This window comes from Musca domestica, unplaced genomic scaffold (assembly GCF_030504385.1).
Source record: "Musca domestica strain aabys unplaced genomic scaffold, Musca_domestica.polishedcontigs.V.1.1 50, whole genome shotgun sequence".
In the NCBI taxonomy this organism is placed as follows: Eukaryota; Metazoa; Arthropoda; class Insecta; order Diptera; family Muscidae; genus Musca; species Musca domestica.
The window spans coordinates 4,965,206-4,987,966 of record NW_026712347.1 but is presented as its reverse complement, the minus strand read 5'-3'; the positions used below and the strand labels follow the sequence as shown (position 1 = coordinate 4,987,966).

General features: G+C 34.2%; 1 long non-coding RNA gene across 1 annotated transcript in view; it reads right to left on the bottom strand.

Moving 5' to 3' along the window:
• Positions 1–6,998: 6,998 nt before the first annotated feature.
• The window catches only part of LOC109612298 (uncharacterized), a 37,058-nt gene continuing 21,295 nt past the window's right edge, over positions 6,999–22,761 (bottom strand). The window contains exon 2 of the long non-coding RNA XR_002194450.2: positions 6,999–7,630. This is a non-coding gene — a long non-coding RNA (uncharacterized LOC109612298). The remainder of the gene's footprint in view (positions 7,631–22,761) is intronic.

The window sequence follows — 22,761 nt, the reverse complement described above, 5'->3', positions numbered from 1 at the left end:
TGAATACACGACAAAGGTTTTAAATATTTATATTCAGAAATTATTGGAGTCATACCGTATGCTTATCAACACGAACTGCATTTTAAGATCCTGAAAATGAAAAATACGTTTTCAATACAAAATATTTTGATTAAATCCAGCAGGTTTTGGTTAAATTGAGTATTACTTTACAACTAAATATAGAGTGTTAATTCTAGGATAAGCTTTATAGCATAGTGTCATCATAGCATCACTTAATGTATTCTATTAGTGTAAGAAAAAGAGCGTAAAGTATGGCCGTGATCAACCTTGGATACCCTTCACTAATGGGAACTGGAAATATTCTCGCAAAAATTTGAACTAGGGTTAAGGTGGGAATACACAAAGGGCTGATTTAACTGGCTTAAGTCATCGGCTGGCTTCTTCGGAAATTAACAAGGAGCCTTGGGACAAAATCGAAGTCAACCTAAAACTCCTTTGTTCCCCTACGAAGAAGCCAGCCGCTGACTTAAGCCAGTCAAATAAGCGCCTCATATAATCCCACCTTTAGTCCTGATGCGTATGCTGCGTTTTTCTAGAAATTTGTACTTAAGTGTACGAATAGTATTACAATGTACCAAAAATTTAGTACTTTATATTATACAAACATAATGAACTAGAATTTTAAAACTTGGAATGAGAGTCTCTGATGGAGTGCAGGATAAATGTACCACAGAGTTTTTTGAAAATTCGAACTTTAAGGTTACGAAAACCTTCTTATTAACTTTATTTTGGCTTAAGGTCAATTGAAAAACATCAGTGTTTTATTTTTATAATTTTGATTTTTATTTTCCGATATTTTTCTAAAATGGTACTAAACTTTCAAATTGGTACCATTTTGTATTATGTGAGCGAATGGAGCTAAAAACTTGATAATTGGTATGAGAATCAATGTTGGAAAGTTTGATATATGAAGCTGGTTTTAGAATTGTGTACCAAATGTGCGAACTTTACTAAGTGGTACTAAATTCAGAACAGTTTTGTTTACGGTGAACAGATAAAGTTAGTATTTTGAAATTTTTTATTAGTGTCCCTGTTAGTGGTAGGTTTATGATAAGAGGAAGTTTTGGAAATTGGTACTAAAACTACTAAAATATATACGGTACCATTTGGTATTGGTTGAGCAGATAGTGCTTAAAATTTGAAATATGGTATTAGGGTCGCTGTTCATGGTATGAGAAGCAGGGTTGGAAGGAAAGTTTTATATATGAATGTAGTTTTGGAAATGTATATAAAATGTGCGAAATGTATTAAATGGTACAAAACTTAGAACAACTTGGTTTAGGGTGAACGGATGAAGTTGGAATTTTGAAATTTTGTATTGGGGTCCCTATTTGTGGTAGGTTGTTAAAAAGTGGTGGTTTTGGAAATGGATAATACAAGCGCACAAAAGTGAACTAAATAGTACTATATTTGGTACAATTTTATACTGAGTAAACAGATAGAAATGAGTAATATGATTAAACGAAAAGTACTGAATGGTCCCATATTCGGTATTGTGTGAAAGGATAGCGATAAAATTGAAAATTGAATGAAATGTATATTTAGATTACTGATGGCATCTGTGTTTGAGATATGGCGGGAGTTTAGAAATGCATTCTATATTTGTACGAAAACACTAAATGGTACTTAATTTGGTATTAGATAGGATAGGGCTGAAATTGTTAAATTTGATATTAAGATCTTTGTTGTTAAATGGAAATGAAATATGGAGATGGTATAATTCGAAAAGTACTTAGTGGTACTTAACATCCTGAAATTGAATATGAATGTCACTGTTGGTGTCTGCGCTTGATAGGAGAAACTGGTTTGCGATATACGTACTGTACTAAATGGTACTAAATTTGGCAACAGAGAAAACTCCATAACTGAAATCCTAAAATTTGATTTTAAGGTCTATGTTGGTATCTGAGGTTGAGATATGGAGGTGGTTTTGGAATTGTACGAAAAGTACTGAATGGTACTATATTTGGTATTTTGTAAATGGATAGAGATAAAAAATCTGGAATTTGAAATTAAGATCACTGCTGGTGTCTGTGTTTAAGATTTGGCGATGGTTTGGAAATGGGTATAATATGTGTACGAAACGTATTAAACGGCACTAAATTAAGTATTGGTTGGAGGTGGGTTTGGAAATGTACACTATAGTTGTACCAAAAATACTTAATGGAACTAAATTTGGTATTGGGTGAAGGGAGAGGCCCGGAATCGCCAAGTTTGATATTAAGGTGTCTGGAATTGAGATATGGAAGTGGTTTTGAATATACGTACTATAATTGTACGAAAAGTACTAAATACGCCAAAATGTGGCAGTGGGTGAAGGTATAAAGGCGGAATCGCGAAATTTGATATTAAAGTCTTCGTTGTTATCTGAGATTGAGATATGGGAGTGGTTTTGGAGAAGTGTACTACAAGTGCACGAAAAGTACTAAATGGTACCAAATTTGACACCAGTTGGTGTTTAGGATAGAAAGATGTAGATTGTTTTCGGTAGACGTACTTAATGTGGCTAAATTTAGTTTTGGGTGAAGGAATGGAGCTGAAATTTTGAAATTTGATATTGAGATCAATGTTGTTCAATGTCTAATGATTTTTTTTATATCATTCTGGGGAAAATTTTAAATTAAAAATTTTGAAGACTTCTTGTTCTGAAATGTAAACGTTTTCCTATTATTCTTTTCAAAAAAAGAAAAACTTGAATAATATTTAAAGCCTTGTCATAGGTCATAGTACCCATTACGATCTTTAAAAACAAAATAGCACAATTCCGGTAAAAAAATATCTCTAATATCGTCAAAATAACGAATAAAGTGTTGGGCCGTTATATGTGGGCTATATGAAGAAGTGGGCCTACATAGACAATTTTCCGTCATTACGAAATTTGAAACAATTCCGGTGAATAGTGTTTTTAAAATCATAAAAATACCGAATATGAGGAGGTATCGTTATAGGGGGCTATATGAAGACGTCGTTCTGAATAATTAATTTTTTGTCAAGGCTGTAGGGTAAAGTTCTCAGAAGAACTCTTGTGTGGATTTTCAGACGATTCCATTGAAAAGTGTGGCTAAATAATCAAAAGTCCGAATATCGGGGGGTACCGTTATATGGAGGCTATACGATATCGTGGACCAATATAGCCTATCTTCGAACTTGACTTGCCTGCAGACAAAAGACTGATCTGTTCAAAATTTTAGCTTTCTATCTTAACTCGTTTTGACTCAAGCGCGATTACAACAGACGGACCCAGGGACAGTGCTAAATCACCTTAGAATTTTACGCTGATCAAAAATATATATACTTTATTATATACTGAATCACAAACGGAATGACGAACTTAATATACTCTCCATACTATGTATGGCGGAGGGTATAAAGAGGCCCAACACGAACTGTTAGAACGAATCTTAAATTTTAAGGTGGACTTTTAAGAAGGTAAAATCTTTTCATATAACAATATCCATCTATGGATTTTCTCTAATTTACCTTGGCAAATTTCACTGCCCAGAAAGCAATGGATTTAGAAATACTCACTTTGACAAAGAGTAGTTGTCAAATAAACAATTTTTAAAAAAAAATTTGAACATATCATTGGACGACTTTACCTTCTTCATTCTGCCATGTCATTACTTACTACCTAGACCAAGATTGATAAAATTTCTTTCGACGTTCGAGTGCAAATGGCCTTCCTTCAATTTTGATGAATTTGATGAGTTACAATTTCCAAAGTTTGGAACAAATCCGATACTCCAGGCGAACTTTCCTAGATCCACTTTAAATTTACCGAAGCAGACCTCGTCCACAGGCCATAATTGTGAGGCCATAACAAATATTTTCTAAATATTTTGAAAATATCCCTTGACATTGCCGATTGTGGGCATTGGTATATCAATCGTTTTCGGATGACCCCAAATTCTACCTTTGTTCCTGGAAAACAAATATTCTCTCTTCATATCTTATTTGCCAGTAAATATGTGATAATGTCCCATTAAATGTATCTCTTTTTGGAATTACAAATTGAATATCTTTTTTTTTTTAATTCCTTGAAATCCCATTCTGTCACGATTCAACATTGAACTGAAACAAATTGTCAATTTATTGACAGGTCTCGTGGTGCAGTCAGGCCGCATGCAAATATGTAGTTTTGTAGCCTGTTATCAATATGAAATTTCCGGGAAATGGAAAAGTCGTCATCAGAACATCACTGATGAACTTCCCGGAAACGGTGAAATTCAGTCCTGGAGTTTATTCAATAAACATATCAAACAAAAGCAGAACAACAACAACATCAATTTTTTGTACTCCATTTTTGATGAGCGAGTTTATCTACAAATTCACCTGTAAACTACACCTTTCTTTCATTGCCGAAAGAAAGACGTTGGCCCACAATTCCCCGCGTCTGCTGTTGTGTGTCAAAGGAAACAAGCTCTGGCCAAACAAACCTGTTCAACAAAAATAAATGGGCCGACCTTGTGATGATGATGGATGAATGGAGGTATAGATGGTTGGTTAGCTGTTTGGTTGGAGGTATTAAAGCGACCGCATATTCTCCTTATCACAAGGCAAATACAAGTCGACAAAGAGAACCAACCTCAAAGGAGCGCGGGTGGTTTGTTGATTGTTGGTTGTCTAATACTGGGTCGGTTGATGGATTAAAACCTCAGCCTGAGGATCCTAAATAAATTCAAATTTCAAATCTTATCAGCCCAGCCATCAGATCATTATTTTATTGGTGATAACACTGGAGTTGAATGTTTTCTTAGAGCGCTTTGTGTTTACACTGGACTCGGCTAATGCTAATGATGATGGTCGTGGTGATGATGCTTAGGGCTCCAACAACGACAACGTATGTAAATTACAACAATTTCGAAAAAAGACATACAGATATGAATTTACATGCAAAAAATAAACAAATTCAACACATATTGTAATAACAAACATCCTTTCGGTTTTCCATTTGGAAGAAGAAAACGAAAAAAAAAACGATGATGGCAGAGAGCAAATACTACAAATTTTACATTTTTTAAATATTATTTTTTCCGGTCTCTCTCTCTCTCACCCTCTCTCTCATTTCCATCATCTTACAGTACATTATCCTTAAATAAATAAAAAAATACAAAAACATTACTCAACACGCTTGCTTGCAATATTGAATGAATGTTAACCAAAACAAAATACACTCACTTTCACCGACCGCATAAATCACATCCTTTCGTGAAATCCTTTCGTTTTGCCATGCACTCTTTTATTTCCTCTGTTTGCCTTCTTTACCTCAAGCTAATGTGTGTTTGTTTATTTATTCTTATTTGTTTGCCATGGCCATTAAATATTTAACTTTACTAATTACCAATTCATTGCAAACGTCCTGTGCCGGTGCTTTCGTTCGGGACAAACCACAGTCTCATTTTCAAATGGTGTTGGTCCTAACAACCGCCAGCTAATTAGTTGATGTTGTTGTTTCATGTGTTTTGCCGGCTATGCGCAAGCGCACATTTTCTCGCACTCTTTGATAAAGGATTCTGGCTCGCTGACCGCTGCACAACATCAAACCGAAATGTAAACATGGGAAAACACAAAAAAAGGATTTCTTTCCTGTGGTGGTCCGTCCTGTTTGTTTTCTGGTTAATATTTTGTTTTTCATTTGTTCATTTGTTTTGTTTTTTTATTTATTCAATGTTTTTGGAATTGTAACTGCCCGTCTTCCTCCTCTGTTGTGTTGTGTACATTTTGCCGATCGTCACACTTTGTTGTTTATGCGGGTTGGCATAAATATTTGATTCAATTGGAATCTCATTAGCCGGGAATAATAATTTACATATAATAATGTACATGTGAATATTAGGGGAATATTGTTTTAATTTTATTTGTGTTACGGCCGGTTTAATTGTTATGGTGGATATGAGCGTGGGATTTTGGTATGTTTTTGGTCATACATCCAAACATTTACATACATGTGTATGTAAGTGTTTGAAGTTGAATATTCAATACCAAAAGACTCAATTTCAACAATTAAATGACCTATTATCCAACATAGTCCGGACTGTTTCAAAATATTTAGAATTCAGGTGTTATATATTCATTTATACTTAGTGTTTAATTTATACTTTTTGTCGGAATCACAAAAGACATTTATGTTCACCTTTAAAACGTATTCAGCATCTCCAGGAGTGGTCTCGTCCTTGCAACGTGTGTCATACATGAGAGAGTATCAAATTGTTTATGACCATATGTTTTCATCTTACCCTACATTCTACAAGTCAAAATGTTAAGATATCAACATTTTCCATGTTAACGTGTGGGTATTAACAAAAAAGTTTATATAAAGCTGTGCACAAGTCAACCTTTGATTTGATCAGTTTTTCGGAACAAAATTTAACACTTACTTATAATTTTAATTAAGGCGTATCCCTAGAAATAAGTAGTTCTTCCTTGCCCTCCAAAAAAAAAAAAAAAAAAATAAATAAATAAATAAAATAAAAAACGTATAATCTATCAAAAATACTGTTAAAATCTTTAAAATACCAAACACAAGGAGTTAAAGCTATTTTGGGTTCTATACGAAGTAGACCTAAATAGCCCATTTTCAATGCCGAGAGTCCGGCATACCAAACACACATTTGAGTAAAATGATATCAACCTACTTCAATTCATTTGGAAGGTAAAATGATTTCCATAGACGGACGGTAATCGTTAAATCGGCATAGAATTTTATGCTGATTAAGATTATATATACTTGGTGGGGTCCTCATACGACGTGTTGCAAACGGAATAACAAACTTAACATATTCTCCAACCGCATATTTCCAATAAAACCAAAACCCATAATTTAAATCGTAATTTCATATTAATAGTTTCATATAAACTTCTTATTATGACTAAATATCTAATTTAAATAGAAGCGATTTATAAAAAAATCTTTCACTCTAAGGTAAAAATGCATTGCGGAGAATGTCTAACCTAAAAACGATAAAAGCAATATTAACTCACATTGTGCCAGGATATATATTTTTTAGAGATCACATTCTAGTGAAAACTAATTACTATGATATTTAAGCCTTCACTTTTTATATAAGTTTTAATTTTTCTTAATCGAGCGTGCAAATTGCAATCATTCTAATTTAAAATTGCAGAAAGCTGTGGCTACAAATCCCTGCATTTATGTGGACGCAAGTATTGTGGCTATATTTCCATAAAAATTCAAAATAAATTGGGTTGAATAGTCGACTTGGGCTGCACGGAGATGTCTCCAAACAAGGGGTATTTTCTTCTCATGATCGCATGTTGAAATAAGAATGACAGCGTTGGAGGGAAGATAATTCTCTTTTGAAATCATTAATTGACGTTTAAATTCAGTTTCAAGGTCAAGAAGTTAATTATCTATTATTGCATATTCGGGCATGTCTCTCTGACCGCTTGAACTACACTCGAATGGGGCATCCGTCTCTATCAAGCAACGAAATCTTTGTTGAATGTAAACGTTGTCCGATCAATACCATCCTACTCTGATCATACGCAAATATTTTACTATAACTTTTGATATAACCAATTTTCGTAAAAGTTAGATCCAATGATGCCTGCTGATATTAAACCGCAATAACACTTTGAGGACAGTATTCTACAAAGAAAAAAAGTAATTCATTAGCTTAAATCACATTTTTTAACACCAATAGACAACACAAATGAAGATGTAACAACTGAAACCAAATTTTTCTACAGAATTATGGAAAAAATGTTGATAGTGGATAGGAATGACAAAGGACCGAAAATACCAATGAAAATTAAGCTTCAATGGGTTTATTTTTACTGCCGTTAAAAGTGAAAATACGAAAAGTTTTCTGGGTGAAAAATTACGATAGTATCATTTATTATGACCAAAATTTTATGTAGTTTAATTTGTGTTTCGGCTGGGCCGACTATATGATACCCTACACCACATATTTAGTAGAGCTCCCGTAATAAAAGAATTTATTTCAAGTAGATCGTACCAACTATAGTGTATGATATCACTTGGAGAAGGATTATTTTAAAAAATATATATCGGAGACGAGTTGCACAAAATGGAAACGTACATTCCGAAATTCACTCCACTTGGGCTGACGTTATCCATTATTTGCACAATAAACCTGAAATCGGATTAAGGATATATATGGCGATATCCAAATCTTAGCCGCCCTTTATAAAATATGGCAAAGGTATTTCCGAGCTTTATAAGATATCTGATAGCAAGTATCATTGTTGTCGAAAGCATATTACGAATGTGAGGGACTTAAACACCGAATCGGATGAAACTTATAGATGGGAGCTATAGCTATATCTGAACCCATTTTTCTCCTAATTCGATGCACTTGCTTCTAGACTGAATTCGGTCAGTTGTACCAAAATTCAGGTCATTAGTACTTATATTGGCCATTTGGATCACAATTAACCCGAAATCGGTTGAGGATATATGGGAGTAATATCTAAATCTTATTCGAATATCACCAATTTCAATACGGTTCGTCCTTAGGCCAAACAAATATTGTTTGCAAAAATTTCATCTCAATCGGATAATAAATGCGACCTGCATTTTGTTCACAAGAATAAATGGACGGAAGGTGAAGTGATTCTATGAATATCCTCAAAAGTTACCATGAATCATGAATCATTTTGTTGACAAATACCTACAATTTTGGGCTACAGCAGCATTTTGACTTTTTGGGTCTCTATAAATAAAGACTCTCTTTGAAAAATTGATGGCCTAGTATTAAATGTAAATAAATTATTTTAGTCCAAGTTGAAGCTAAGTTTTATATTTTCGATTGTAAAGAGAAATAAATTTGAGAATTTTAAACTAAAAATTTTAAAATTTTCTTAGAAACAATATTTTATTTATGATTTGTGTTCTGCCTAATTTAAGATATGTGTCAACAATTTCAAATTACTCATAATCAATTATTGCATGGTTCAGTGGTTCGGCATGTAGAATATAATGCAAATTTACCTTACGGAATAAAACTTACTATTGCTTTAGGCTTCTACCATGATAAATTCAAGGCAAATTAAAAAAATAATAACAAGTTCAACTTTTTTTTTGGGTAGTCCTTTATCAAAATTTATAAGAATATATTTTTACAATGAGTTGTTTTCAAAAGTATAATTTTTGAAAAAATTGCATACGTATGACTACACGAGATTACTTTATTTCTATCATAGTTTCGACATTAGCCCCATTAGTGGGTACGGGGATTTCGATTGATATTTTGAGGGCCCTATCCGCATTTCCCCAAGATGTGGATGTAATATCATATTTTGAAACATTAATCTTTAGGAAACATCCTAACAAAAAATATTGAATACCCCACAAAATGCTAAACCCTTGTTGCGAGTTTTTCATATAATGTAGTATCCACATTTTCAAACTGAATAGGTTGAAGTTTTGTGGTTTTCGAAAAAGTTGGAAAGAGTAGAACAAATCTCTCTCGGAGTCTCCTGATCTCTCTCAGAGTCTAATGAAACTATGAATCTCGGAGAATATTATTCATAACTTTATTTCCAGATTTGATATTAAAAACTCTGCCCGTATAATATTTCTGGATTTGAAATCTCTTACTTCGTATTATGCCATTCCAATCTTTGCCATAGCTCCTATGCGATTTTTCACTTTTTTATTTTTGTTTCCATTGACAAAGCGTGGCGAAATTGTAGCATTATTTATACTTGATATATGACTCCTTTATTGCGTCTAAAAAATAAAACCACCAAAAATTTAAAACATTTCAACCAAAAAATTCTTTAAAATTGTCCCTTACTACAGAAAACTCTTTTCCATCAAACTCTTCTTTTAACCCCCAAACGCAAAAGAAAAGGGAAAGGAGGGCCAACAGCAACGGCTAACAACAGCAGTTGTCCATGCCACCAATGAACAACCGCCAAGCAAACAAAGGAATGTCATAATTTTTTAATTAGTTCTGGTAGAATAGTTTATTATTACTCGTTCTGTGTGTTTTTTGTTTGGTTTGTTTTCCGTTGGAAAACTATTCGTCGAACAACAACAAATTTTAAACCCTTACTCGTAATTGTTGGGTTAAAATGAAAAAAAAAAAAAACTGAAAATTTTACAAAATAAAAGTAAAAACATGGTATAACGGTGAAGGATAATGACTTGTGCCTGACACACTTTTCCTTTCGAAACCACCACAAAACAAGGCCAGCAGCAACAACAAATTTTTGAAGAAGAAAAAATTAAACAACTATGAAAGGTAAAGTAAAGGTATCTGTTTTGGTTTGGCTCATCATAATTTCTGACATAAAACTCAAACATATGGCACCACACCACGCTCCCTCACTCACTCAGTATCGTTGAGAGTCATCACCATCATCCTTGTCATAGATCTGATCGCTTTCAGTTTCGTTTTAATCATTTTAGCCCCTTCTGGCACTTTCAGCCAGCGAGCCAGCCAAACGCTCTAGGTACAACTTGTGCGATTAACACTTTATTTTTCTAACGAAGTAGGTTCTCGAATTAGGATGGCAATGATGATTGGTTTCTTTTTGAGAAGTTATGACTAACAGCTGATATGAAAGTCAGAAACGCCCTACTACGACTCCTTCACTCCGAAAGTGAAGGTGAACACATGTTTATCGCAGTTTTTGATTTCATCATTGAGACATTTTAAATTCCTTGGCATTATTTTCTTCCACCTCCCAAATAAAGTCATATTTTTATGTTAGTTTATGTGTTTTTCAATTAAAAGTCCCATTAAAATTTATTGTTCAATGGAATTACTTTATTTAGGAAATACAGAATTTTTATGCAATTATTTTGTTAATAGATGACATCAAACTATATTAGTTACAATACGATACACACAGTATAAATTACTACACATTTTTCAGATGTAATTCGAAATATGTTTATACCCTATGTCTTTGTGCGTTTGTTTGTAGCATGGGGAGGAAGCGAGATCGACCTATAATTACATTTGATAATCTTCATATAATCACTTTCTGAATCGTTTTATGCATGTCACTCCGACTGTCCGTCCGTCCGCCTGTATTCTTGTGAACAAAATGCAGGTCGCATTTATTATCCGATTGAGATGAAATTTTCCAAACAATATTTGTTTGGCCCAAGGACGAACCCTATTGAAATTGGTGAGAATTGGTTAAAATTTAAATGTAGCTCCCATATATATCTTCAACCGATTTCAGGTTAATTGTGCCCCAAATGAACTGTATTTTATTACATCCGACCGAATTTGGTCCAGAAGCAAGTACATCAGATTTGGTGAAAATCGGTTCAAATATAGCTATAGCTCCCATATATATGTTTTATCCGATTTGGTTCCTCACATTCGTAATGTGCAATGTCGACAACAATGTATTTGGTACCAGATATCTTATAGAGCTCGGGATTACCTTTGATAAATCTTATCGAGGTCGGCTAAAATTTGGATATAGCTCCCATATATATCCTTAATCCAATTTCAGGTATATTGTGCATATAATGGCTAACATCAGCCCAAATGAACTGAATTTCGAGACATACGTTTCCATTTGGTAAAACTCGGCTCAGATACATATTTTTATACACTCCACCATATGGAGGGTATATAAAGTTTGCCATTCCGTTTTTAACATCTCGAAATATACATTTTGGACCACACAGCTTCCGAACAAAATGAAGTAGGTTGATAAAATATTACCCAAATGTATATTATATCTGCAGGACTTTTGGTATTTACAATGGGCCATGTAGTTCCACGTTTTGGTGATTTTAGCGACATTCTTCTCCGAAATTGTTTTAAATTTGTTATTTGAAGTTCGTAATGGATATTACAAGCTATGACAGAAAATTGTCCGTGCAGGTCCACTCCTTCGTATAGCCACTATACGACGGCACCACCCAATATTCGGTATTTTGATGATTTTATCGACATTATTCACCGGAATTGTTTTATAGTTGGTATTTGAAGTTCGTAATGAATACTAAAGGATATGACAGACAATTGTCTATGCAGGTAAACGTCTTTGTATATAGTACCTCCCTATTTTCCCAATTTAGATGATTTTAGCTACATTATTCACCGATTTTTTTTTAAATTTCGCATTTGATTATTGCAATGGCTTATGGTAAAAGTTGCCTATGTAGTTCCACGTCGTCATATAAACCCTAATATAACGGCTACATTCGCTATTTTTAAGATTTTCACAGAATTTTTAACGGATTTTATTAATTTTTTTTGCCAAATTCGTTCCAAATGGTGAAGGTCCCGGCCGCACTTACAGCTTTTTTACTTGTTTTTAATATTCTTTCTCGAAGTGATATCATGCATATATATATATATATATATATATATATATATATATATTAAAAAAAATATAAATATAAATATAAAAAATTCTCCGTCAAATTTAGTAAAAATTGTTTCATATATCCCCTCTGCCTCACATATCCCCTCTGAAACCAAATTATAACTTCTCTAAAGCCAAATGTTGATATGTGGCATGATCTACTTCAAATAAATTCTTTTTTTACGGGAGCTCTTTAAAATATGCATAGTGGTGCAGGGTATCATATAGGTGGTCCTGCCCGAATTTTGACTTTTCCTTACTGGTTTAAGAATTATATTTATTTTACTTATTTGGTTAATAGCTTGGCTTAAGGTCATTAAAAAACTATGTTTTTATTTTTGAATTTTTCCTTTTTTATTCATCCAATATTTCGATTTCCTCCGGAAATCATCTTCAGGGATATTTTTAAAGTAAAAAGCTCGTCTATTGAGTTTAAATGTCACTATGAGTTTGATAGTGACATTTAAACTCAATAGACGAGCTTTTTACTTTAAAAATATCCCTGAAGATGATTTCCGGAGGAAATCGAAATATTGGATGAATAAAAAAGGAAAAATTCAAAAATAAAAACATAGTTTTTTAATGACCTTAAGCCAAGCTATTAACCAAATAAGTAAAATAAATATAACAGGTCAACAATATACAACAACAACAAAATTATATTTATTTTAAGTGTCAACCCTGCAAAAAAGCTTGTCAGTACTGACATTTTGGATATTTCAAATGGTAAATGGTCGCAAGGCTGAGATATGTAATTTTTCATGGTATACCAAAATAACACCTTTTATCGGAGAACCCTATATTACATAACACTTGAACATTTAAAAAAGTAAAATATGATTTTGACACTCTCCCTGATCATTTTGAGACATTCGATGTACAGATCCTAAAGATTGAGTATCTCAGTAAGACAAACTGTGTTAAAAACAAGTTAGATATAACCACGTATCAGTATCCATCAGACTATCTGAGATGTTGTGTTATTATGTCCCAACTGACTCGAATGCGGATTACTATATCGATGCACAAAATATTTTTGTAATAACCTAATATTGAACCATAACAAGCCATCCCGATTTTCTCACAATACTTTTTTTATTGAAATTAAATGAGTTTTTATTGATATGAGCGTAAAATGTTAATCGACTGCGATCATTAGCTCTGACGAATGATGGGCGTTCGGCTAAGGCACTCATCGTTTCCCAAGCGCATTAGTAATGGTCAGTTAACATGATTTTCTCATTGGTTGGCTGTCAAACGATAGAGATATTTTAATAATGAGCACATATTTTTCTCCGCCATTGATGGTGGCAAGTTTTCCACGATCATTTTTATTTTCACAAAGTGTTGAACAATGTTTAAACGAATATCACCACCGCCTGCCTGCCATTGTAATCAATGTCGTGTTAACAACCCGCCAACCCACAGCAACACTTAACGAGGAAAAACTTAATCAGAAACCAGTGTCATTCATTAAACGTTATTCGTTGTTCGTCCGTCTGATGAGGAAGAAAGCCATCATAGTGTACCCATAATCGATGATGTCGTGTTGTTCGTGTTTCATTTGGTTTATTGATGTGTGTGTTTGTATGGCTGCTGTACAAGACATGTATGTAAGTGTCAATGTATTTATGAATTTCCTTAACTTTAGTTTCATTCGATTTTTTGGCAAAAATATTGAATGGAAACGCAACATCTTAATAACAACCCCAAAACCATAAACTAAATGATAGCCTTTATTCGAATCGAATCCATACATTGTGTCCCCATTCGAAGATGTGTGAGTGTGTGTCTCTGTGTGTATGGGAATGATGATGGGACGACTTAAATGAAGCTTTCACCCGACTAAATCAATAGATTTTATTCCATTTTTTATATCCCTTTTTGGGATATTTGTTTTGTTGTCATTTCCATGATTTGATTTCTTTTTTTTCTGATTTCGAAGGATTCACATTTTTGTGTGTGTGTGTGTTTACTTCCTCTATTATTGTTCAAGCTTGTTTTATGATAAACTAAAGCACAATGTAAACAAGGAAATAGAAATAGTTGACAGTTAGAATATTACAGTAGAGAAATGTAGCAAAAGATGAACGAAGAACAAATGGATTTAGATAGAACCTCAAAATAGAGTTAAATTTCAGCGAGCCGAACTTTCTTTTCCTTTCAACATTAGAAAATTACAAAATATTAAAAAATGTGTACCAAAAGTACTTTTCATTCCAAAAATTCTAAATTTCAATACGTATTTGAAATGAGTGATATACATAAAAAATCCTTAGAGTCGGGCGGTTCCGTTGTATGGTGACCACACCAAAATTAAAACTTATTTCAATACTTTCAGCAAACAATACCGTTACCAAATATGGTCAAATTAAAAAGAAACCAGTAAGGAAAAGTCAAAAGTCGGGCGGGCCCGGCTATATGATACCCTACACCACTATGCGTATTTAGTAGAGTCCCCGTAAGAAAAGAATTTATTTAAAGCAGATCATACCACCTATCAACATTTGGCTTTAGAACAGTTATAGTTTGGTTTCAGAGGGAATCGTATCCAATTCTGAATAGATTTTGACTAAATTTGACGGAGACATTTTAATCTTTTATACCAAATCACATTGCCATAGAGAGTATGATATCACTTCGTGAAGGATTATATTAACACAAGTAAAAAAAAACAGCTAAGTTTGGTCGGGCCGAACTTTTTATACCATCCACCATTCGGAAGAAACTTAAACATTTTCGTTATATGGAAATAATGAGGCTAAAATGAGGCGGTTATCATTATATGTTGACTATACGATATCGTGGACCTATATAGACAATGAGATAAAGTACTCAAAAGCACCTCCTTGTGTGATTTTTTAAGCAATTCCATTGAAAAATGTGGCTATTTTGACTTCTGTTATAATTATACATATTGTTAACCCTCTATGGAGTAGTTTCCGAATAAATGGACCAAACTTGCCCATTTCGTATCGGACCTCAATAAATATGATATAAATATTACGACGTGCCAAGTTTGGGCTATATTGGTTACTTACTGCACTTTGCCTGAAATATGTGATAATTTTTAGAAAATGTTGAAATGTGTGTGAGGTATCAGATATAGTGATATAGCCAAAGTATTCCGTTTTCATACTTCATCTAAAAAAAGTAAAAAAAATGGTACGGGCAAAATTGCGAGAAAATCGAACATTTATATCCAATTGTATGCATATTCATAAATACCGTATTCATCCAGGTTCTTAATTGACAGAAATATTTAGTTGTAAAGAATCGCTGAGTTGTTTACAAGCTATGACAGTTTGAAGTAAATTGTGACCCTTTAAGCGAGAGGTATCAGAAGGGGTGCGCAGATATACAGGGTGAGACGAAAAAACTCCAACCAACTTCAGACCGCTGTCATTTCTAAGTCATTCGTCTGACAGCTATTAAAACTATTCCAGTAACAGCTCATTATATTGTTTACAAAGAATTTTCAAAACAAAAAAATGTAATTAGTGATGGAATTCAAGCGTGATAGTGTGATTTCTATATATTTGGCTGGAAAACCACATAAATCTTTTGTGTCTCGTGCCATCGATCGTTACCGTGATACTGGTAGCATAGCCCGACGTCAAGGAAGTGGACGTAAGAAAACAGCAACATCAGCAGAAATGGTTCGAAAATTAAAGAAGCGACTTGATCGAAACCCGCGTCGCAGTGCCCGAAAAATGGCTCGTGAGCTGAACATATCGCAATATTCCATTCGCAAATATTGAAAAATGAGCTCGGGGTAGAGCCATTGCAATTTCAAAAAGTGCAAGAACTTACACCGCAACAGAAAGAAAATAGACTCAAAAGAGCTATGAACTGCCGAATTTGGTTTTCTCCGATGAGAAAACATTTGTTGTCCAGCAGTTTGTAAACAAACAGAATGATCGTGTTTTCTCGCGAAAGAGGTCAGCTGAAAATGCGCACCTTCGGTTGACCACCAAAACTCAAGCTCCGGCATTGGTGATGGTGATGGTGTGGGCCGCCATGACAGCCGATGGTCGCTCTCCGCTCGTATTAATCGACCCTGGCATTAGGATAAATGTCGAATATTTGCGCGAAAATATTCGGGAGGGTTTATTAAAGCCTTGGGCTCGCAAACATTTTGGCCGCAGACCATGGACGTTCCAATAGGACTCAGCACCATCGCACATAGTACGTGCCACAAAAGATTGGTTACAAAATAAGGTTCCTCGCCTCATTTCCATTTTATACAATGGCCACCAAATCTCCGGATACCAATCCGTTGGACTTATGAGACCGGCGTATTTTGGAAAGCAGGGTTGGCACTAAAAAATACCAAAGTGTCGATCACCTCAAGCAAGCGCTTCGCTGGGAATGGGCCAAAATACCGCAGAGCAACATTCGGGTAGCGAGAGACGGTTTCATTGACCATTTGAAGGCCAGAATTCGTGCCGAAGGTGACCAATTCGAACTTATCTGAAATTATTCAAAAATTTCCGACATTTTTTGCTTTCATTCAATAAGAATAGCAAAAATTAAAAAAATGTGGCGTTTGACTTTGTTGCTGTTTTTTTATCTCACCCTGTATAGAAAATATAAGAAGACGGGGACCTCTATACGAACTTTTTCTACATAGGTTGCGGTACCCATTAAGATCTTCCAATACGAAATATGAAACGATTCCGGTAATTAATGTTGCTGAGATCATCAAAATACCGAATATAGGGAGCTACGGTTATATGGGGCTATACGAACACGTGGAAATGGATACAAACATTATTGTCATAGGCTGCAGAACCCATATTTAAAGTTCGTTCAAATATGAAATTTGAAATAATTCCGGTAAATAATGTCGCTAAAATCATGAAAATACCGAATATCGCCAGGTACCGCTATATGGGGGCTATGCGATAACGTGGACCGACATGGCCCATTTACGAACTTGACCTGCCTACTGGTAAAGTATGCATGTATGCACTTTTTTCACCTTCCATCTCAGTTCTTTTGATATATAAAAGTATCTGAATTCAATCGTTTTCGTTATATGGGGGCCATATATAGACCATTTTATACTTCAAGAATTGTCATTACAAAATCTTCTTAAATACCAAATCTGAAACCACTTCGTGGGTATATGTGACTAGGATTATCAAAATACCGAATATCGGTGGGTATCGTTATATGCGCGCTATAGAAAAAGGTGAACCTAAATAGTCAATGTTCTACCGCCAGAGCTAGAGCCTGTTATGACCTACAAATACCAATGTTTACACAAATCCGTGGAAAAATGCGATACCGTTATATAGGGGCTATACGAAAACGTGGACCTATATGTACAATGTTCCACCACGGGAGCTGGAACGCATCACGAAATACAAATCCATGGAAAAATATGACAAAAATAGTCAAAACACCGAATATCTATTGTGAACTTCTTTTCAAATTTCAGTATTCCAGCTCTACCGGTTCACCCAAATCGAAATTGTACCAAATTTAGCACCAGTTAGTATTTTCGTGGACATAGGTACATATTTCGAAAACCTGCATTCACCAAATTCGAAAAAGTACCAAATTTAGCACCAGTTAGTACTTTTCGTGGACATAAGTACATATTTCGAAAATCTGCATATACCAATCCAGTAATGTTAATTTAACAAATCTAGATGCCTGCACCATCCGTTCCTCCTCTACTTTTTCGTACATTTATGCTGCGAATTTTCAAGAACCTCTTGATACTTCTTTCATACACTCCATCAGTGAGCCTCATTCCAAATTTAAGAGCTCTAGCTATTGTTGATAATCAAATACAGAGAATTTACAAAAAAAAAAAAAATACACATTCAGACCAACAGTGACCCTTACTAAAAATTTGAAGTTTTTAGCTTCAACTTCGTTGTAACATTTTAATAGCCAATTCTCTCCTTTGATTTCATTTTATTCCCTCTCTCCCCCTCTAAATATCACAATTCAAAGTCAACACCCTTCGTGGTGGTGAAAAGCAAATCCTTTATTCACTTTAAGGCATACATCAACATTTCATGACGAACATGTGCTACTCATCACAAAGTCCCACCAAATATAAGAATTGAATATAAATTCAATATAAATTCGAAACTGCGACTTCTACCATGAAAATGAAAGAAAAGCACAATTTTTATTAAAAACATTAAATTTAATCGTAAAAACTCCTCACAGCCCATTTTCTTCGAAACAAAACCATCCTGACTAACTTCAACGTATTACGACATTACGACAGATGGGTATAGGATTTCCAATATGCGAACATTCTCGGAATTGTAGATAAAATTTACGAACCACCGAAAAAACCACCCTCACAATTTACCCTTTGATGGGGTCAATACTTTGGCTCAAAGGCAAACACATGCACACACGTACACACACGTACACACACATCCATTAGAATCATTTCTTGCCTGGTAATGTCTTCCATCCTGGATGTGGGTTAGATGGCAGACAGTAACGAGGGTTTGTTGTTGTCCAAGGAGGGGGGTTTATCAAATTCAAGGATATTGTATACTTTATGGAATCCTTTTACTTTCTATCATGTTTATGTCATGTCTTGTACATGGACATATACTCAACCACCCACTCACACACATACATGCACACACACATCCATACAGAGACAGTCAATACTTTTTTCCCTTTTTCGGATATATATAAAATAACATATCAAACAAATTTGAAAGTCATTTATAAAATTATATTGGTATCCGTAAAACTGTTAAGATTATGTCACATACATGTGTGACGGTCTTGTTGTTAGTGTGTGTGTGTGTGTGCGTGTGCTATTACATATTTCTCTTCTGTCCCCCTTTTACCGTATATTTATTACTCTATATAGGTTGTAAGCTCATCACATTTGTGGGTGAGTTGATTTTTTTTTTTGCTTGGGAAATTCCATGGCCTTTTTTGGGGTTTCAACATGTGTTTGTGTACCATGTGAGAGTGTGCGTGTGTGTGTCCATGTTTACTTTACTCTGTATATAGGATATCAAACTTCAAACATACTTTTCTTTAACTCATCCATCAAAAATAAGATGAAAACTTTGCCACTGTTGTCAAAGGATAATAAAGCAAATGCTTTTCTGGGGGGAGGAGGGGAATATTTTCTGGAGAGTGGTAAACACTGACTTTTTGGGCGGTATATAGGAAAAGGGAATATGTTAAATGCAGTCCTTAAAAGGGCTGTATATGGAGTTAAATATATTTTAAGATATTATCAAATTTTTTCTAATTTTCTACATCTAAAAATAATTTTATATGTAAAAAAAATTGGATTTTTATATTTTTTTTAAAAAAACTTGGCGGAATGTTGCTCTATATTTTGTAAAGGAAAATCTTGGATTTTTTATATATTCATTTTTCACAAAATTTGTGGATTTTTCATTAATATATTTATACAAAAATATTGTATACAAAAATTAAAAGTAATCATAAAAAAAGTAAGGAAAAGTCAAAAGTTGGGCGGGACCGACTATATGATACCCTACAAAACTATGCATATTTAGTACAGCTCCCGCAACAAAAGAATTTATTTCAAGTAGATCATACTACCTATAAACATTTGACTTTGGAGCTGTTATAGTTTGCTATAGAGTGGATGATATCACTTGGAGAAGTATTATATTAAACAAATAAAAAAGCAGTAGTTCGGCCGGGTCGAACTTCAAATATCCTCCACCATTTGGAACAAATTAAAAAATTTTCAAAAAAAAAAAAAAAACAATTAAAAATTCTGTTAAAATCTTTAAAATACCTTATATCGGAAGGTGTCGATATATGAGGATATATGCTATATAGTGAACCTATATAGACAACTCTATGTCTGGGGGTAAAGTACTCACAAAGAACTCCTTGTGTAGAATTTCAGACAATTTCGTTGAAAAATGTGGCTAAAATCTTAAAAATACCGAATATCGGGTGGAACCGTTATATGGGGGCTATATGATACCGTGGACCTATATAGATCATTGTCTATTAAAGGATAATGTACTCACAAGGAACTCCTTGTGTGGATTTTCAGATAATTCCATTGAAAAGTGTGGCTAAAATCATCAAAATACCAAATATCGGGGGGTACCGTTATATGTGGGATATACGATATCGTGGACCGCTATAGCCCATCTTCGAACTTGACCTGCCTGCAGACAAAAGAGAGATCTGTGCCAAATTTTAGCTTACAGCAGACGGACGGACGGACAGGGCTAAATTGTCTTAGAATTTTGCGCTGATCAAGAATATATATACTCTGTTGGGTCTAAAATGATTATTTCGATGAGTTACAAACGGAATGACGAACTTAATATACCCTCCATACTATGTATGGTGGAGGGTATAAAAATATATATCGGAGCCTAGTTGCACAAAATGGAAACGTTCATTCCGAAATTCACACCACTTGGGTTGATATTAGTCATTATTTGCACAATAAACCTGAAATCGGATTAAGGATATATATAGGAGCAATATCCAAATCTTAGCCGTTCTCGATAAAATTTGGCAAAAGTATTTCCAAGCTTTATAAGATAATTGTTGTCGAATGCATTTTACGAATGGGATGAAACATATATATGGTAGCTATGGCTATATCCGAAACAAATTTGATTTGTGTGCTTTTAGACTGAATTCGGTGGGATGTTCCAAAGTCAAGTCATTTGAACTTATATTAGCCATTTGGTGCACAATTATCCCGAAGCTTCCTCAGTCATATGACTAGAGAGGTTATATATCATTTGATACGGCCAAAACGTGCCTCATTGAAATATCGAATTTTAATCTTAGGTCTCTTTGGACCAAATACGTTTCAGGGCATTTGGAGTCGATATAGCGATGTCCGTTCGTCCGTCTGTCAGTCTACAACTCTCGATGGAATTATCCGATTTGATCCAATCTTGGTACATCGTAACATTATTATCATACTTAGAACGAGTTCAGAGATGGGCAATATCGGTCCACTCCGTAATTACAACTATTATAAAATGTGACATAACATAAAAAATCTTTATTAACCGAAGTGTTGATGTGAGGATGGAATATATCGGTCCACTCCTCCTTATACCTCCCCCACACATGGATCAATATTTTGAATACCCGTGAAGCCCATAAAACGCGAAATGCACATCCAATCTCATTCAGACTTGACACATCTCAATTTTTCTATCAACACAAGTTCTCATATAAAGATGGTAGAGATCGGACCATTCCTTCTGGTACCTCCCCCACAAAGGATCAAAGTTTTAAATAATCAAAATGATTATAAAAACCGAAATGAGCATCCGATTCTCCTCATATTTCAGACACCTCATTATTTCTACTAACACAAGATCTGCTGTTAAGATGGAAAATATCGGTTCACACCTCCTGGTAACTCCCCACAAATGGGCCAATATTTTGAATATTCATCAAGCTCATAAACGCGAAATTAATAATCCGATTCCACTCGGACCTGGTACATCTCAATACTTTCATCAACACAACATTTGTTATAAATGTGGTAGGGCTCGGACTGTTTTTTCTGGTACCTCCCCCACATAGGGTTCAAGATTTGAAAAACAAACGCGCAAGAAAGCGAAATAATCAACCAAATCTCTTCAAAGTTAAAGTATACAAATAATTTTGCAAACATAAAATCTGTTGTGAAGATGATATACATCTACCAACCCCTTCTGGAACCTCAACCGCAAAGGGTCACAATTTTATTTTTTATTTTATCTGTCATAATTTGCAAAACAAGTTAGCGATTCTTTACAATTTGCTATATCTAAATATTTCTCTCAACCAGAGACCTGAGATGGATATTGAATTTTTGATTTCGCATAAAATTGGATTTAAATGTTCGATTTTCTTGTAATTTTGCCCACAGGAATATTTTTATCTGTATTAGATGAAGTATAAAAAAAGAATACTTCGGTCGACTATATCTGTTACCTCACGCACATTTTAATATTTTCTAAAAATGATCACATATCTCATATAAAGTGAAGGAAGTACCCAATATAGTCCAATCTTGACACGACGCATTATTTATACCATAGTTATTTTGGTCCGATGCGAAAAGGACAATATTGACCCATTCCTCCGGAACCTACTCCATAGAGTGTCAATAATTTGAATAATCATATCAGATGTCAAAATATATTAAATAATCGAACATTGGCTGAAAGTATACATTTGTCGGCAAAACCGACTGGTACTTTTTAACTTGTTTTTTTTTTTATCCATCACTTCACTTTCTATGAAATTTTACCCAAACAGAAAAAAAACTTTTTTCCAAAACCCCCCTCATTGTAGTATAATCTTGTAACCAACCAAACACATCGCCCTTCTGCATGTAGCTCACCACTTGTCGCCCTTCAAGAAATAAAAAGGAAATTCAATCTAAGAAAGGATAAA